Raw genomic sequence first — 15,491 nt, 5'->3', positions numbered from 1 at the left:
TACCTCCTTCTCCAATGTCAACCTCACAGTGAGACATTCTTGACTACCTTGTCTAAAATTGCACCCATGGGGCACCTGGGTGGCTCAGTGGGTTAAAGCCTCTACCTTCGGCTCAGGTCATGATCCCAGGGTCCTGGGATTGAGTCCCACGTGAGGCTCCCTGCTCAGTGGGGAGTCTGCTTCTCGCTCTGCCTGCCACTCCCTCTGCTTGTGCTCTCTCTCTCTTTCTCTAAGAAAGAAAGAAATAAAAATATTTTTTTAAAAAAGCAATCATAATCACTACAGAAAAAAATATAAAAACAGATAAAATAAATACCAACCATATTCCCCAAACCCTATAATCATTATTAATGCTGTAAGAATTTCTATACCAAAAATAGTATCATAATATTCATACTACTCTGTAACCTATTCAGTCAATGTTCTACATGCATAGAATGTTCAGGCTTCTCCTGGGTAGGCTCTGACCTGCTTCACATAGGCACAACTGACATGCTTTGCGATGCTCACAGATGAACCCACTCAGTGCCTACCCTCACTAACGAGTAACCAGAAAGTATGGGAATGTGAACTTCCTATAGGGGATAAGTGACTGACTGATGCCAGTAGACAGATTCCTCCCCCTTTTTATTCTTAACCCCCATCTTAGAGTCCAGATACATACTTTATATGGCTTCTTGAGAAGGGCTCAGTCTCACTGGTCTCATCATTGGTTTCACCCAGCAGTGAGCTTATCAATAATGACTTCTCCAACTGCTGACTCTTCTTCCCTGCCTCACTCTCTCTGTCCATCACTTCTGCTTCCTGGGATTACACTCCCTAGCAAAATAATAGCACATAAATCATATGCTGTTGGATCTGCTTCCAGGGAACCCAACTTAACACACCTCATTTTCCCCCTCAAAATATACGTTAAACACGCTTTTCTATCACTGTCAATCCTTCTATGTATAATGGAAATTCAGTAAGATCACAACCCTATTTATCTTCTTTATTGCTTTTTACTCACTATCTAGAGTTATGGCCGACATAGAGTAGGTGCTATTTTTACTGAATATAACAGTTTATCATTGCTGTAAAGTATGAGTCTACCTTACTTAAATCTTTGTTAGATTACATATACTTCAATATGTTGGTTTTTTGTTTTTTAAAAACCCATGACCCTGAGTTCAAGACCCTGAGCTGAGATCAAGAGTCGGATGCTTGAGCCACCCAGGCACCCACCCTTACATACCTCAATATGTTTATTCAGACCATAACTAGACAGTCAAGTTGTTTTCCCTAATTTTACCTATTTAAATCTGCTATAGTTATATGGCAAAATGTTGGCTCACACATGATTATTTTTCCATTCTTAACTTCTCTGGGTCAAAGAAATGTGTGTGTGTGTGTATATATATACATATATATATATGTATATATATATACATATATACACACACATATATATGTTTTATATGCATTTATATGCATTTATGTATATTTATATGTTTTATAAATATTTGTTATTCAATTTGACTAAAAATTATGACATCATATTCATTTTAATTTGTTGGCAATTCTAGCACACCAGGATATTTTTATAATACTGATAGAGGAAAAAGGCATAACTGGGTTCACTTGTCCCATCAGTTTAAAAACTGTACACTTTTATGGGATGGCAATGAGGCTGACCAGAAAATTCAAGCCAGGAAATTTAAAAATAAAAATTTGAACCTTAAAAACCCTTGTTACTAAAAACAAAACAAAAACAAAAATAAAAACAAAACAAAAACCGTTTTTTTTTTTCATTTTTTTTTTTAATAATTGGATCTCCCCTGCCATATCCCTCCCAACAGTAATTTACTTTTCGTGTCACAGAACTCGGCACCAAACAAATCATATACCTTATCCACGGTTGTAAGCTCAAAATGCTCAGACTCATGTTTTTCACTATAAACCATGGGCAAAGTGATTCTAGGGTGTTTTTTCTGATAGTAAAAGAAATCCTGGAAACTCTTTACAATTATTCCTGCATGGATCAACGTGGCATAGAGCAATAGTCTAGAGATCAGTGTGAGACATATTTGAACCTGAATCCATGCTGACAGAGAAATACTTTCTATTTGTCGAATACTTGAAGTACCTCATTTCCTATGAACTGGATTATCTCTTCATAAATTGTGGGCAACAACTAAGATGAGTTTAGTTCCTACTTTTGTTGCCGAATAGAGCCAGCTGATCCATGAGTAATGGAGACAACAGAGTAATCAGTTTCAAAAACCCCCCAAGATGTTTATTGTTTGGGAAAATAAAGAGTCCATTCTCTGCATGAAAGGAGAAGCCACACTCAGAAACCTATTTGCTACAATGAGTTTGATTGAACTCCCCCCTACCAGTCTTGGTGTTACAACTTGACATTGGAATCTGGAGGATTGCTCTTGCTTAGAATCAAGTTAATTATTCCACATATAAATTCAAATTGATAGATCCCATCTAGTCAGCTAACATCCTTTATCACACTATTCTATATCAATCAAAACAATGCCATCGAGCATCACTATAAACAATGAAAAAAAAAAGGCTTTTTGCTTTCACTTGAAACCCTTTTTGGACTACCTCAAAAGTTTTGTGTGATATGTGATAAACATATTTAAACATATGTTTTCCCAGCCTCTTCAAATATTTGAATTAAGCATGTATCTTTCACTGGGGGCAATAGAGCCATAACACTGATGAAAAATAAAAATACCAGGCATCCAGCAGGAGGGTTAGTGGCCATAAATCAGGCCTCATGGGCTAGATGTAAACCACAGTTCTGTCCATTGCAGAACTTGAGGGATTGAAGTAAAATCAACACATATCATCAATTCATTTATGCTTTACCATTGTTCAAATTTCCACTGACATTTAAAAAAGTGCATACTGAAAAGGAGAATATACACCAATGCACACGAAGGACGAATCCTGGGCCCTCTCACATATAAATGTGTTTAATTCGATATTTTTAGTTCTGTGTCTATGGAGAGAAAGAAATTTGTGCTCAACCCCAGTCTACAATTGACATAATATGTAGATGTCCTTGGCCAGATAAAAAGACAAAAAGGAAACTGCCTGCCTGCCTGCACGAGCCATGAAGCACGGCAAACCCTCTCAAAGACCTCTCTCTAATCAAAACAATTCTCCAAGGCTGAACGATGGTCTGAAATAAAGCTAAGATAAAATAACAAAGAGGAAAAAAAAAAAAACCTAAACTTACACGTTTTTGACCTGTGTCTGTTGAAATATAATGTCTTAAAAATAAACAAAAAATATGAAATTCTGATAAAATGTTTTCAGTAATGTTTACTTTAAAAAAAAAAAAAGAAAAGAAAGACATTTGGGATTATGGGATATTATGGGATAAAAATTTCCAGAGGAACAAAAGCTACAGCATTCATGATAAACTGCTCTTTATTTCATTTTAAAACATTGATACAGTCTTATCTTTATATATTATACTGTGACAGATTCTATTCTTTTTACAGCAATTCTGCTTTTTCTTACATCTGTACACATCCTGAGTCCAGGAAGTAAGTGCTCAGCTGATGGATTTCAAGCATATTTAGAAGCAAAGAGGATCTCCAAGTACTCTACAAACTCTACCTCATTTCTAAGATCAACTACCTGTACGAATTTTAACTTTAATTTTTTAAATATGAAGGAAATTTGATATGAAACTTGGACTTGACTTCTTTAGTGACCAAGTCCTATTAGGCTAACACTCTAAAAGGGATACTGCCTTAAAGATTATCCTTCTCGGGGCGCCTGGGTGGCTCAGTGGGTTAAAGCCTCTGTCTTCAGCTCAGGTCATGATCCCAGGGTCCTGGGATTGAGCCCCACGTCGGGCTCTCTGCTTGGCCAGGAGCCTGCTTCCCTTCCCCTCTATCTGCCTGTCCTTCTGCCTATTTGTAATCTCTGTCTATATAATAAATAAGTTCTTAAAAAAAAAAAAAGAGTATCCTTCTCTTTGAAAACTGGAGTCCATCCATATAGAGTTTTTTTTATTAAATTTATTTATTTTCAGCATAACAATATTCATTATTTTTTTCACCACACCCAGTGCTCCATGCAATCCATGCCCTCTATAATACCCACCACCTGGTACCCCAACCTCCCATCCCCCCGCCACTTCAAACCCCTCAGGTTGTTTTTCAGAGTCCATAGTCTCTCATGATTCACCTGCCCTTCCAATTTCCCCCAACTCCCTTCTCCGCTCTAACTCCCCATGTCCTCCATGCTATTTGTTATGCTCCACAAATAAGTAAAACCATATGATAATTGACTCTCTCTGCTTGACTGATTTCACTCAGCATAATCTCTTCCAGTCCCATCCATGTTGCTACAAAAGTTGGGCATTCATCCTTTCTGATGGAGGCATAATACTCCATAGTGTATATGGACCACATTTTCCTTATCCATTCGTCCGCTGAAGGGCATCTTGGTTCTTTCCATAGTTTGGCGACCGTGGCCATTGCTGCCATAAACATTGGGGTACAGATGGCCCTTCTTTTCACTACATCTGTATCTTTGGGGTAAATACCCAGGAGTGCAATTGCAGGGTCATACAGAAGTTCTATTTTTAATTTCTTGAGGAATCTCCACACTGTTCTCCAAAGAGGCTGCACCAACCTGCATTCCCACCAACAGTGGAAGAGGGTTCCCCTTTCTCCACATCCCCTCCAACACGTGTTGTTTCCTGTCTTGTTAATTTTGGCCATTCCAATACCGGCAAGGCTTAAAAGACTATTCAACCACCAAGCCGACACTGCAGGAAATATTAAGGGGGGTTCTATAAAAGAGGAAAATCCTAAGAAATATAGAAACAATATAGAGAGAGAGAGACAATCTACAGAAAGAAAGACTTCAAAGGTAACTCGATGTCAATAAAAACGTATCTATCAATAATCACTCTCAATGTGATTGAGATCACTCTCAATGAATCACTCTCAATCACTCTCAATGAATGGCCTAAATGCGCCCATAAAACGGCACAGGGTTGCAGATTGGATAAAACGACAGGACCCATCCATATGTTGTCTACAAGAGACCCATTTTGGACCTAAAGATACACCCAGACTGAAACTGAAGGGATGGAGAAGCATTTTTCATGCCAGTGGGCCTCAAAAGAAGGCTGAGGTAGCGATTCTCATATCAGATAAATTAGGGTTTAACTAAAGACTGTAGTCAGAGATACAGAAGGACACTACATAATCCTTAAAGGGACTATCCACCAAGATGATCTAACAATTGTAAATATCTATGCCCCCAATACAGGAGTAGCCAATTACATAAGAAAACTGTTAATCAAGATAAAGAGTCATATTGATATGAATACACTAATCATAGGAGATCTTAACACGCCTCTCTCAGAAATAGATCATCGAAGCAGAAAATCAATAATGAAACAAGAGCATTGAATGACACATTGGAACAGATGGACCTCATAGATATATACAGAACATTCCACCCTAAAACAACAGAATACTCATTCTTCTCAAGTGCACATGGAACCTTCTCAAGAACAGACCTCATACTGGGTCACAAATCAGGACTCAACCGATACCAAAAGACTGAGATTGTTCCCCGCATATTCTCAGATCACAATGCTTTAAAACTGGAGCTTAATCACAAGGAAAAGTTCAGAAGGAACTCAAACACCTGGAAGCTAAAGACCGCCTTGCTTAAGAATGCTTGGATCAACCAGGAGATCAAAGAAGAACTGAAATAATTCACGGAAACCAAAGAGAATGAAGACACGTCGGTCCAAAACCTATGGGATACAGCAAAGGCGGTCCTAAGGGGGGAATACATAGCCATCCAAGCCTCCCTGAAAAAAATTGAAAAATCCAGAACACAGCAGCTTTCTCTACACCTTAAAGAACTGGAGACTCAACAACAAATCAAACCAACTCCACACATAAGAAGGGAAATCATCAAGATTAGAGCTGAGATCAGTGAGGTAGAAACCAAAGATACAGTAGAACGTATCAATGAAACTAGAAGTTGGTTTCTTAAAAGAATCAGTAAGATCGATAAGCCACTGGCCACACTAATCCAAAAGAAAAGAGAGAAAGCCCAAATTCATAAAATTATGAATGAAAAGGGAGAGATCACAACTAACACCAAGGAAGTAGAAACAATCATCAGAAGTTATAATCAACAGTTATATGCCAATAAGCTTAGCAACCTTGATGAAATGGATGCATTCTTGGAAAACTATAAACTCCCAAAATTGAACCAGGAAGAAATCGACAACCTGAATAGACCAATATCTAGTAACGAGATTGAAGCAGTGATCAAAAACCTCCCAAAAAACAAGAGCCCAGGACCTGACAGATTCCCTGGGAAATTCTACCAAACTTTCAAAGAAGAAATAACACCTATTCTCCTGAAGCTGTTTCAAAAAATTGAAGCAGAAGGAAAACTTCCAGACTCTTTCTATGAAGCCAGCATTATCCTGATCCCCAAACCAGGCAAAGACCCTACCAAAAAGGAGAATTTCAGACCAATATCACTGATGAATATGGATGCTAAGATTCTCAACAAGATCCTAGCAAACAGGATCCAACAGCACATTAAAAAGATTATCCACCATGACCAGGTGGGATTCATCCCTGGGCTACAAGGATGGTTCAACATTCGCAAATCAATCAATGTGATACAACAAATTAATATGAGAAGAGAGAAGAACCACATGGTCCTCTCAATTGATGCAGAAAAAGCATTTGACAAAATCCATATAGAGTTTTGGTAACATAATTGATCACTGTCATATTCCCAAAAGCTACCCTGCTTCCAGAATCCTAAATGATCCTCATCTCCCAAATCAATATCTTCCTTCCTTTCTTTTTTTCTTTAAAGATTTTATTTATTTATTTGAGAAAGAGAGAGAGAGAGCATGAGAGGGGAGAAGGTCAGAGGGAGAAGCAGACTCCCATGAAGCTGGGTGCCTGATATGGGACTCAATCCTGGGACTCTTGGGAGCATGACATGCGCCGAAGGCAGTTGCTTAACCAACTGAGCCACCCAGGCGCCCCAATGCCTTTCTTCTGTACATTTCCTTGAAAAGGTCAATTCTGTGTATTTAGATTTAGCAAATACTTTATTCAAGCTTTTTTCCTTTCTTTTGACTACTGGAGATTATTCTGACATCACGGGGAGATGTGTAAAGACAAACAGTACATGCCACACTTTACTAGTTATGTTAGTACCACTACCGAATGAGCTTTTCAATGCTAGCCCACATGACAACTCTGCAGTTTCTGCCAGGCATAAAGTGGACTTGTATTCAGTTGGCATTTCAGCACTTATGTGGAACATAGCCACTTTTTAGAATTACAAGGTTACTTAATTGAAAGTAGATTTTAAAATTATAGTAGTTGTTAAATACTAGGAGCTAAATTTTCACTTGTGTACTTAAAGCTGTTATTTGGAGCTGAATCGGGCAGGCAGTTTAACAAGCAACAGGAAATGTTTAAAATCACCATGATCATTATCCAGTGAAATTAAAATCCCAAACCAGAGGGCTCAGCATTACATGGGAATTTGCAAGTGAAACCAGCATCATCATCAGGAACACATCTGGATAGGTAAGACTATTAGATAACACTTCATCTATGGAGGAGAAGAGAGGCCATGACGTCCCCAGCCTGAGCGGAAGTCGTGTTTTCTGGGACTGTAGACATGGACCCAGGACACAGTATAAGAGTAGAGTCAGTACGGGTGAAAGGGGCTGTGTTAGGGATTTTGCAGCATGTGCTCATATACATGTATGTATGTAGATCCTTTTTCCCAGGCCTTTTTCCTAGCCTAGAGATAGGGTAGAAACAGGTGCAGACTATTAGATCAATCGTCCTGAATGGACACCAGCAAGCAAGCAGCATGCTACAAAGTAGTGAGAAGCAGAACAATGACAACCTAAAGATGTCCATATCCTAACCCCTAAAACCTGTGAATATGTTTCCTTAAATGGTAGAAAAGGACTTTGCAAATATAATTAAGATGGAGAGATTATCCTGGATTGTCTAGACAGGCCCAATAAATAGTTCCCTAAAAGGAGGTACAAGGGTCAGGTCACAGAAGGAGACGTGACCACGGAAAGAGATTGGAGAGAAGACACTATATTGCTAGCTTCAAAAATGGAAGAAGAAATCACAAGCCAAGGAATGTATGTTGCCTCTAGAATCTGGAAAAGGCAAAGAAATGATTATCTACAAGAGCCTTCAGAAAGATTCAGCGCTGCTAACATCTCACCAGTGATCTTCAGAACTCTAAGATAAATTTGTACAGATATTTCATAGCAATTTAAAAAGAAGCATCTTACATTCTGTCAAGAAACCCTTACCCAGTACCCACTTTCTATACATAGTGGGGACCAAAATGGCTTTAATGTTCCATTCAGCTGCTTTAGACAGGTTTCTTCATGATGACCCAGTTTTTAAAAGCATTTACTTCACAGAATTTGCCATGGTAAACACTTTCTCTGCCTCTTGGACAAGTAAATCTTCTCCCAGCCTCTTATCAGTTTTCTAACACAAAGATGCCTTTCTCAAAGACCTGGGTCCTACCCTTTTGAAATGTAATCACCAAAGGAAATAGTGCCTTATCTCCCAGTCTCTGTGTAAGGGTAGGAACCTAACTTCCATAAGCACCAATTAGCAAACACAGATGCCCTAATCACATTGACAAACCTCCTCCCCAGTGTCCTCCCAATACATTTCTGCTGGTTTCCACAGAATCCTTTTTTTGTTTGTTTTCAATTACCTGTTTCCTTGGGTGTCAGTTATTCCATATTTTATTACTATCTTCTCTTTCCTATTACTGGTTTTATTCCATACTGAGAATGCTTGGTCATTAGCTGATGATTGTAGATTATGTAGCTGCTAATCCTATTTTTATTTTTATTTTATTTTATTTTACTTCTTTTATTCAGTTTTCCTTCTGTAGTTGTTTCAGGCCTTTTATCCCAACAAGATGCTTTCTTAAATGAAAAAGCAGATGGAAAGCTAGGTAGGCTTTCAGGTATGCGAGTACAAAGTTGATAGGAAGGCTCAAGGTTCTCTGGCAGTGAAGAATTTTAATATATTTCAGTGCTAGGGAGAACTGCCTTTCGTTCATAATTCACTCAACATTTACTTAGGGATATAGCATTACTTCCATCTTCATTTGACTTCTTCCTTTCCTACACTACACAGAATACTCTCCACCTGGTGAAACTTTCTGCGGGAAAAAATTATCATGATTGTCAATGTCCAGGATGGAGATGATGGTGTCACCTGGGCCCAGCCTTTCTGAGTGCTACCCACCCCCTGCCTACTCAGGCTCTTTCTGATTTGACTCTAAGATTCTCTGGGGGTCCTGCTCATAAGACTGATCTTATTCTGCTGTTCTGGGCCAGTGAATCACTCTTCTCACTTTTCTTCATCAGTCTCCTTTCAGTCTTCAAAGATCGCCTTGAAAGCCTCAAGTACTGCTAGTTTTCTCTTTGTCCAGCAGTAGTATGATATCAATCACATGTATATGCATATTTCCTTTCATTCTATCGAAACGTGAGGGAAAAAGAGTAGTAGACCCGCATGTTCAAGTTGTCATTTCAGAGCCAATCTTCTGTTCATAAAATGTTCTGTTAGAGATTTGTACCACTGGGCCTCAGCCTCCCCCTCCTAGACATTTACCTAGCTTCTTTTTCTCTTCACTGATTATCACCAAAAGAGAGAGAGAGAGAGAAGGGGGAAGAAGAAGGAGGAGGAGGAGGAGGACAAGGGCGTAAAAGAGAAAAGAAAAAGAAGGAAGGGAGGGAGAGGGAGAGAGGGGAAAGGGAGAGGGGGAAAAAGAGAGAAAGGAAAGTGAAATAAAAAGGGAAAGGGAAAAGGAAAAGGAACGGAAAGGAAAGAAAAGATATAAGAAAGGAAGCCTCTTTCTTTTCTGTGCCAAAGAGTTCTGCTTTCTTTAGCCCCTCTCCTGAGCCCTGGGGCTTCTTCACGTTTCTAAAGACCAAATTCTCTGGTAAACTTTAATGAGTCTTGGAGTAAGGACCTCACACCACTTACTTCCTTCATCAGTTTCTGCTAAGGAGAGAAATCGTTCCATCTTCCCGCTGGTACAAGTTACACCATATCTATTAGAGGGTAGACCTAGATAGAGGTGGTTGAGTTTTAAATATCACTTTTCCTTCCTCTTTCATTTTATCTCCAAATAGACAGAAAAAATCTTATAGACAACCTTATTATACATGATGTGGGAGGAAGTTTGTCAAAATGTATTAGAAGAAAAATGCCATTATATCCTTCCTTCATCTTTTCCCAACACATGGACTTGGCTCTTTTGTTCATAACAATATCCAAGTTCTATTTTGACTAAAGAGCCCCAAAAGGCCAAGGTGAGTGAATGATTACTATGTATTAGTACCTCTTTCCTCTAATAAGCTGGACTTGTTTCCAGCTAAAAAAAAAACATTTTTTCCTATGTTTTCCCTATGTTCCTCCATATTTCCTACTTTCTCAATGTGTAGAAAACAGTAGGAGTGAAAAAATCATTTTGTCAACAGCATCCAAGATTATACAAATAGGAGGGTGGGACTGAGGAAAACAATGGTTTGGAGACCTATATCTTAATTATCCACCAAGGTAATAAAGTATTTTCTTCTTTTGATTTAGAAAGAAATACTGTCTGGGGTCTTCTAGGAGATAGAAGAAAAATCTATTAACAAAGCTTACTGACTTGACCTGCCCATTCCAAATCCTTTCCTTTGCTCCTTCCTTCTTTTCTTCCGTCTTCCTTGCTTCCTTCCAGCTACCTATTTATTGAGTACCCTAATATGCACCAGGAATTTCCCTGGGCATTGTAAAACTGAAGATGAGTAAGAAAGTGCATTCGGCTTTTCAGTTCTCTTAGTCCAGCAGAGCAAACAGTTCTAACCATGGACAGTGATGATGCAGCTTCAGAAGTCTAACAACTGCTACAATTGAGGTGTGAAGAAAACACACTGTGGGATCGCCACACTGTTTTCCAAAGATGCTGCACCAACTTGCATTCCCACCAATAGTATAAGAGGGTTCCCCTTTCTCCACATCCTTTCCAACACATGTACTTAAGAAATTAAAAATAGAGATTCCCTATGATCCTGCAAATGACTACTGATGTAGTGAATGGGGTACTGATATACCCCAAAGATACTGATGTAGTGAAAAGAAGGGTCATCTGTACTCCAATGTTCATAGCAGCAGTCACCTTCAGCAGACGAATGGATAAAGAAGATGTGGTCCATATACACTATGGAGTATTATGCCTCCATCAGAAAGGATGAATGCCCAGCTTTTGTATCAACATGGACAGGACTGGAGGAGATTACGCTGAGTGAAATAAGTCAAGCAGAGAGAGTCAATTATCATATGGTTTCACTTACTTCTGGAGATATGGAATAACAAGGAGGACACTTGGGAGTTGGAGAGGAGAAGTGAGTTAGGGGAAATTGGAGGGGGGACAAACCTATGAGAGACTGTGGACTCTGAGAAACTGAGGGTTTTGGAGGAGAGGGGGGTGAGGGATTGGGTGAGCCTGGTGGTGGGTATCATGGAAGGCACGTATTGCATGGAGCACTGGGTGTGGTGCATAAACAATGAATTCTCGAACACTGAAAAGAAATAAAATTTAAAAAAAAAATCTCTGTGGGAACACAATGATCATATATATCATTAAGATGATGAAATCTGATCTGTAAAGAGTTTTGTTTAGCTAAGACATGGGGTAAGGCAGAGCTATCAGTATAGTCCATGCTACTTCGAGTAGTAACAGAACAAGTACTATCTGAGGGGTGGTAAAATGTTCAACGTGAATGGAGCATTGAGCAAATAAACCCAAAGGCACAGATACCCATAAAGTACAATGAGATTGAATTGTTTTGAGCTTTGTACTCAGTGTCGAGCCATATGAACCATACCTTAACCAAAGAAAGGTTTATAATCAAGTAAGCAACATAATAAAATTTATTTTTTAGTAAAGTAACTCTTAGTCCGCTCAGCCTGCCAAAACAAAATGCCATCCACTGGGTAGCTTAAACAACAGAAATTTATTTCCTTCCAGGTCTGGAGTCTAGAAGTCCCAGATCATGGTGCCAGCTTGGTTGGGTCTGATGATAGCTCTCTTCCTAGCTTGCAAAGGGTCACCTTCTTGCTGTGTCCTCTCAGGAAAGAGAGAGAGAGAGATGTGGTCTCTGATGTCTCTAAAGTGATAATCCCGTCATAAAAAGCCCTACCCTCATGACTTATCTAAATCTAAATTTAATCACCTTCCAAAGGCCCCATCTCCAAATACATCTCATGGGGAGTCAGGGTTTCTACAGATGAATTGGGTGGGTAGGGGGAAACAACAGAAAAAAAGTAAGTCTGTAACAGGAACTCCAGTAGGGATGTGCAGCATAGACTTAAATGAAGTTATGAGTACTGGTAAAGTCAGTTTGAATGAGCATTTCTTTTTTTTTTTTTTTTTTTGCCACTTTAATTTTTTTTATTTTTTATAAACATATATTTTTATCCCCAGGGGTACAGGTCTGAATGAGCATTTCTTAAGTGAACAATTAAAGTAAGCCAAGTCAGCAAGGATGAAAAAGAGACTTTATAGTTATTTCTGAGATTAAAGTAACAGATTTTGTTATTCATCTCATATAAAGAATGAGAAAGAGTGATAATTTAAATATAAGAGGATTTCGCTAAGCATGATTCGCTCTAGTTCCATCCAGAGGGTGGGATTATGGACATTGGGGAGGGTATGTGCTTTGGTGAGTGCTGTGAAGTGTGTAAACCTGGTGATTCACAGACCTGTACCCCGGGGGATAAAAATATATGTTTATAAAAAATAAAAAATTAAAAATATATATATAAGAGGATTTAACTGACAGCACAGATGGATAGTAAAAACAGGCAATTGTGTAGCTAGTCCTTGAACTTTGGCTTCTCACCTCTTGGTAGAATCTCTAAGGTGGCTTCACCACATTCTCCACATCTTAACAATACGATTTAGATTCAATCACCAATTCTGTGGCTTTTGATTAGCCTTCTTGCTTCCAAGTTTAAACAAAGGCAGCAGTGTTTTCTAAGTTGAAGAAATAAGTCCTCAGTGCAGAATTCCCAACAGAATTGATTTTCCTTTGCGTTGGTTTGGAAATCGATGCCTGTGCAAAGTCCCATAGATCATGAGCAGGGCCCTAGCATTCTGAGGAAGTCAGGCTAGGTTAGCCGGGAAGACAGATTGGGAATCTTGGCTTGTTGACTCTTGGCTGGTTTTTATGTGCCTCTTTATAGGTTGAGAAAATCCAACTGGGCTTTCAGGGGCCAAAAAGACCAAGGAACAGCATGAAATCTCAACAGTTTAGTGAGGTCATCGGGGTGTTCCTAGAAAGAAAAATGAGAAGATTTGCAGAAGATGAAGTCTCTCCAGAAGAGGGAGAAAAAAGTGAAAGCACAGCAAGTCTGAAGAGGTGACAGGAACACTGAAATAGGATGAACAGCCTTTGGTGAGCAGTGGGTTTATTGTAAGGAAAATTAAGGGTATTCCAAAGCACCTACGGATGCCTCCAGTTACATGCTAGTAATGCAAGAAAATACAAAAGTATTTCAAGCTCTGAGCCCTCCCACTAAGGACATTGACTTTTTATCCTCCTCTTTCCAGCATTTCCAGCCCCACTCATCTTCTCTCTTCTCTACAAATCTGTTCAGAGTGGAACCAAAACACAGAATACCAAGGAAACCCTTTCAAACGTTCTGCACTTCTCCTCCCCCATGTTCTGTATCCTATCATTTAGACCTCTCATTAATACATGTATGGATTTGTAGGCCCCTTACCAGGCATTTACCTTAACCGTAAGCATTGTAAGAGCAGAGATTAAATAAAAACAAGTTCCTCCAACCTCCTTCTAAATGCCTAGCACAGTGCCATATGCACAATGAGATCTTCATATTAATTGATGTTCAGTTCTGGCTGGGATGAGGGCTAAATAACAGTTTTATAAGTGAACAATGAAGGCATGCTTTATACATCACTGTTTGGATCTCTAAAGCAGTAATATAACTCAATTACTTATTTTAGTACTGAGCTTTGTCATTTAACATACAAAAAGCAGAAAACGAATCTGACCCAGAATTTTGTTGTGTTTTGTGTTGTAATACTTAGTTGACCCTCTATAAAGCATTCCTGGTTCCACTATACTTTCTTGGACTTTTCTATCTCATTAAATTTATGCCTTTGGGAGATCACAGAAATACATTAATTTACAAAGCACTGTTTGTCTTTTTTTTAAGTAACCACGTATTTTTAAACATTATTTTTATTACTATCTTCAACTGAATTAAATAGACATGTGTTTTAGAACCTACTATGTGTCATTATTTTGTTACTATGATGGAGAAACAGAAAACGTGCCAGGATTTGGTTTTTTAAAATTTCAGTGAGGAGAAAACAAGACCTGTAAAAACTCAAAGTAAAGTTAAAAGATCATTATCAAGTGCTATGCAAACAATTTTAAAAAGCACTAGAATGGCAAGATTTCATTTCTTTTGATGGCTGCATAGTATTCCATTGTGTATATATACCACATCTTCTTGATCCATTCGTCTGTTGATGGACATCTAGGTTCTTTCCATAGTTTGGCTATTGTGGACTCTTTAATCTCACAAAACAAACTGAGGGTTGCTGGGGGGAGGGGGTTTGGGAGAAGGGGGTGGGATTATGGACATTGGGGAGGGTATGTGCTTTGGTGAGTGCTGTGAAGTGTGTAAACCTGGTGATTCACAGACCTGTACCCCTGGGGATAAAAATATATGTTTATAAAAAAAAAATTAAAATCAGTTTTCAAAAAAAAAAAAGCACTAGAAAGACTCTTCAACCAGGATTATATTATTAAAATCAAAAACAAACAGGGACCAGACCTGAAAATTCCCTAAGAAGACAAAACCAGCCATGTTTTTAGCGCTCCTGGTTTGCAAACTGTCTTTTGGCATGTGCACAAGAAGCTTGTACTAATTACTACTTCCGTGATTAATTGGTTTTACTTCTGCTATTTCTGAACTTCTAACAGTCCATGGCATCAGATGTGGAGCCAAAGAAGATCCCCGCCTGCTGATACCCACAGCACCCACTGAGCTCACTGCTTCCTCATTGAACCTGGAGTTTGAGGGTGAGCCTCTCTTGGACCCCAGCTCTGCTCTTCCTGAATTCTCTGACTTTATTGTGCATACTTGTATTTGTCTGCTAAAGCTTCCTGGTAAGTCACTCTTCACTGCAAAAGAGCACAAGGTAACATGTAATTCCCTGTGTTGTGGAATACCTGCTGAAAAACAGAGCCCCTTATACTTAAAACACCTTAGGGGATCTAAAGGCAAGGATGGATTGCACCTGGTCTAAAACTCTCTCCACTCCTCTTAAAAACTCTGGCTTCCTATACATATACCACTATTGACTAAGATCCTGTGCCTTTT

General features: G+C 38.9%; 1 protein-coding gene across 1 annotated transcript in view; it reads right to left on the bottom strand.

The window, feature by feature from the left end:
• Positions 1-15,491, bottom strand: part of LOC309843196 (uncharacterized protein) — a 271,304-nt gene that overhangs the window by 108,323 nt on the left and 147,490 nt on the right. The gene's annotated exons all lie outside the window — the stretch shown is intronic.

Source organism: Mustela nivalis, assembly GCF_964662115.1.
Source record: "Mustela nivalis genome assembly, chromosome: 10".
In the NCBI taxonomy this organism is placed as follows: domain Eukaryota; kingdom Metazoa; phylum Chordata; class Mammalia; order Carnivora; family Mustelidae; genus Mustela; species Mustela nivalis.
The sequence above is the reverse complement of the archived record's forward strand: the minus strand, read 5'-3'. Positions and strand labels throughout refer to the sequence as shown.